The following is a 4,420-nucleotide window of genomic DNA, read 5'->3' as shown; positions in this document are numbered from 1 at the left end:
TGGGCTTAGCATGGGTGGCCTTTACAATGTTAAAGAATATTCCTCTATCCCTATTTTTTCCAGTGTTTTGAGCATAAAGGGATGCTGTATTTTATCAAATGCTTTTTCTGCATCTATCGAAATAACCATGTGATTCTTGACTTTAAGTCTGTTGATATGGTGAATTACATTTATTGATTTCCAGATGTTGAACTAACCTTGCATCCCTGGGATGAAACCCACTTTATCGTGGTGCACTATCTTTTTAATATGTTTTTGTATGTGATTTGCTAAAATTTTGTTGAGAATTTTTGCGTCAATGTTCATTAAGGATATTGGTCTGAAATTTTCTTTCCTTGATGTGTCTCTGTCTGGTTTAGGTATCAGGGTGATATTGGCTTCATTGAATGAGTTTGGGAGGGTTCCCTCCTCTTCTATTTCATGGAATACTTTGAGGAATATTGGAATGAGCTCTTCTTTAAAGGTTTTCTAGGACTCGGCCGAGAATCCATCTGGTCCCGGACTTTTCTTTGTTGGTAGGCTTTTGATGACTTCTTCTATTTCATTACTTGAAATTGATCTATTTAAATTGTGTCTGTCCTCCTGATTCAGTTTGGATAAATCATATGTCTCTAGAAACCTGTTGATGTCTTCGAGATTTTCTATTTTGTTGGAGTATAGATTTTCAAAATAGCTTCTAATTATGTTTTGTATTTCACTCGTGTCTGTCATAATATTTCCTTGTTCATTCCAAATTTTAGTAATTTGAGTTTTCTGTCTCCTTCTCTTTCCTACTGTGGCTAAGGGTTTATCAATTTCGTTTATTTTTTCAAAGAACCAACTTTTTATTTTGTCAATTTTTTGATTGTTTCTTTTGTTTTAATTTCATTGATTTCAGCTCTGATTTTAACTATTTCCAGTCTTCTACTACTTTTGCTGTTGATCTGTTCTTCTTTTTCTAGGGCTTTGAGCTGTAGTGTTAGGTCATTAATTTGTTGATTTTTTTCTTCTTTTATTGAATGCACTCCATGAAATAAATTTTCCTCTAAGTGCTGCTTTCATAGTGTTCCAGAGATTTTGATATGTTGTATCTTTGTTCTCATTTACCTCTAAGAATTTTTTTATTTCTCTCCTGATGTCTTCTGTTATCCATTCATCATTCAATAGCATATTATTTAATTTCCAGGTGTTGGAGTAGTTTCTGTTTTATATTCTGTCATTTATTTCTAGTTTTAATTCATTATGATCTGATAGAATACAAGGTAGTATCTCTATCTTCTTGTATTTGCTAACAGTAGTTTTGTGGCATAATATGTGGTCTATTTTAGAAAAGGATCCATGTGCTGCTGAGAAGAATGTGTTTCACTCTTTATTGGATGGTATATTCTATATATGTCTGTTAAGTCTAAATTATTGATTGTGTTATTGAGATCTATGGTTTCTTTGTTCAATTTTTGTTTGGAACATCCGTCCAATGGTGAGAGAGGTGTGTTAAAATCACCTAGTATTATTGTGTGGCAGTCTATTTGATTTCTGGAATTGAGAAGGATTTGTTTGACATACATGGATGAGCCACTGTTTGGGGCATAGATATTTATGATTGTTATGTCTTGCTGATTTATGCTTCCCTTACGCAGTATGAAATGTTCTTCTATATCACTTCTGACTAACTTTGGCTTAAAGTCCACATTATCTGATATGAGGATGGATACTCCAGCTTTTTTGCTGAGTCCATGTGCATGGTATGTTTTTCCCCATCCTTTCATCTTTATTCTGTGAGTATCTCTTTCTATGAGGTGAGTCTCTTGCAGGCAGCATATTGTTGGATCTTTCTTTTTAATCCAATCTGCCAGTCTATGTCTTTTGATTGATAAGTTCAGACCATTATCATTCAGGGTTATTATTGAGATATGATTTGTATTCCCAGCATTTGGCTCATTTTTGTTTTTTAACACTACTTGTTTTCTCCTTTATTTGGCTATTCGTTCAGGGTAGTTACTCCCTTTACTGATTTACATCGTTGTTTTTCATCTCTTCCTCAGGAATATTTTGCTGAGAATGTTCTATAGTGCCAGTTTTCTTTTTGTAAACTCTTTTAGCTTTTGTTTATGGAAAGATTTTTTTTGTCATCAAATCTGAATGTAAGTTTTGCTGGGTGTAAGATTCTTGGTTGGCATCCATTTTCTTTCAGAGCTTGAAAAATGTTGTTCCAGGCCCTTCTAGCTTTTAGGATCTGGGTTGAAAAATCTGCTGATATCCGTATTGGCTGCCCCCAAATGAAATTTGATTTTTTTCTCTCACAGCCTTTAAAATTCTGTCTTTATTTTGTATGTTAGGTATTTTCATTATAATGTGCCTTGGTGTGGGTCTGTTGTAATTTTGTATATTTGGAGTCCTAAAAGCCTCTTCTATTTGATGTTCCATTTCATTCTTCAGATTTGGGAAGTTTTCTGATATAATTTCATTGAATAGATTGTTCTTTTTTTTGGTTTATTTCTCTGTGCCTTCCTCAATCCCAATAATTCTTAAATTTGCCTTTTCATGATATCCCATAATTCTTGTAGATTCTATTCATGATTTCTTACCATCTTCTCTGTTTGGTCAACTTTGTTTTCAAGATTAAATATTTTGTCTTCAATGTCTGATGTTCTGTCTTCCAGGTGTTCTATTCTATTGGTTATGCTTTCTATGGAGTTTTTAATTTGGTTTATTGTTTCCTTCATTTCAAGGATTTCTGTTTGTTTCAGTATCTCTAACTCTTTATTGAAATGAAATGATCTTTTGCTTCCCGCATTTGCTCTTTTAACTGTTGATTGGTGTGATCATTCAATGCCTGCATTTGCTCTTTCATCTCATCATTCGCTTCTCTGATCATTTTAATTATATACATTCTGAACTCCTTTTCTGTCGTTTCTTCTGCCATGCTGTCATTGGATTTTATTGATGTAGCACCTAGGTTTGGTTTGGTTTTTTTTGTTGTTGTTGTTCTTTTGTTTTGTTTTGTTTTGTTTTTGCAGGGCTGGGGATTGAACCCAGGGCCTTGTGCTTGAGAGGCAAGTGCTCTGCCTACTGAGCTATATCCCTGCCCTGCATCTAGGTTTGTTTGGGACATTTTCTTCCCTTGTTTTCTCATATTGCTCAGGTATCTTCCCCTCTAGTAGTGAAACTCTGAGGAATTGCAGATTTCCCCTATTGACTTATAGTGTACCTGTAGATTTCCAATAACTCACCTCCTAGCCTTCAGTAGTCTGTTGTCTTGGAGGAACTTGGTAATGCAGTGCTCCACAAGGAAGCTGCCCCTCTAGGGGTGGTGGCCTTCAAGTGGGTATATTCCCTGCTAGTGCAGAGGCACCTCCACTTGTTGATGATGGTCAGTCAAAGGGGGACTAGACTGCAGGCTGGGACACCGCTGGTCTGGGCCTGGGTCTCTGGTTCTACCACCCTGGTTGGAAAGCCTCGTGCAGCAGGGAAGACTCACCCAGTGGGGAAGTCTAGCTGGGCAGCTCTCCTCCAAGAAGTTCCCTTCTGTCCGGAACTACCGCCTGGGCTGGGGATCCTTGCCCTGCCAGTGAGTCTCTTGCTGGGCGACCCTTCTCTGAGAATCTGCCTGTGGTCCAGTCCTGCACCCAGGCCTGGGAGACTCGCCCAGTGGGAGGGACTCACCCAGCGGCTCTGAGTTGGTCCCAAGTCTCTCAATACCTCCTTTTCTTGAATCCTGAGTCCTGGAGTGACCTGAAATGCAGTCACCCTCTAGTCTGCCATCTTGAAACTCTCCGATAAATTAAATTTAATGCAATCATTGAGTTTTATGCAGAAACATCAGAAATGCCTATCTTATAAATATAAGTGAAATAAAAGCAGAGCCCCCAATTTGATATACTGATTACAACTATACCCAATTACTCAAAGTAAAATAAAGGATTATAGAAAAATTGCTAATCATTAAAAATCAGTTGTAATAATAATAGTAATGATCATTTAATGCATTCCTGAAGTAGGCTAGGCAAAGTATTAACAACTTTATATGTATTCTCTCAAATGCCAACTACCTTGGTAGCCTGCAAGATAGATATTACCTATAGTAGACATAGTTGTTAGTAGTTACAGTGGAAAAGATAAGTCCCAACCCACCCACACTAAATCAATGATTGATGGGGGTTTTTTAGTCAGTTTCTCTCTCACAGTGACCAAAACACCCGACAAGAGCAATTTACAGTAGGAAAAGTTTATCTGGGACTCATGGTTTCAGAGTTCTCAGACCATAGATGACTGATTCCACTACTCTGGGTCCAAGGTGAGGCAGTACAACACGGGTGCCTTATGGAGGAAAATTGCTCAGGTCATGCTGAGGTCAGGAGGCAGGGAGCGACCACAGGAAGAAGCACCCCTTCAGTGCATGCCCCCAGTAACCTACCTCCTCCAGCCACACCCCACCTGCTAC

General features: G+C 37.8%; 1 non-coding gene across 1 annotated transcript; it reads right to left on the bottom strand.

Moving 5' to 3' along the window:
• Positions 1-2,991: 2,991 nt before the first annotated feature.
• Positions 2,992-3,065, bottom strand: Trnae-cuc (transfer RNA glutamic acid (anticodon CUC)). The gene has a single exon. It is a non-coding gene; the product is annotated as a tRNA-Glu (tRNA).
• Between the last annotated feature and the right edge of the window lie 1,355 nt (positions 3,066-4,420).

The sequence above is a fragment of the Sciurus carolinensis genome, chromosome 2 (genome assembly GCF_902686445.1).
Source record: "Sciurus carolinensis chromosome 2, mSciCar1.2, whole genome shotgun sequence".
Lineage (NCBI taxonomy): Eukaryota > Metazoa > Chordata > Mammalia > Rodentia > Sciuridae > Sciurus > Sciurus carolinensis.
Note: the sequence above shows the minus strand (reverse complement) of the source record. Positions and strands in the feature narration are given on the sequence as shown.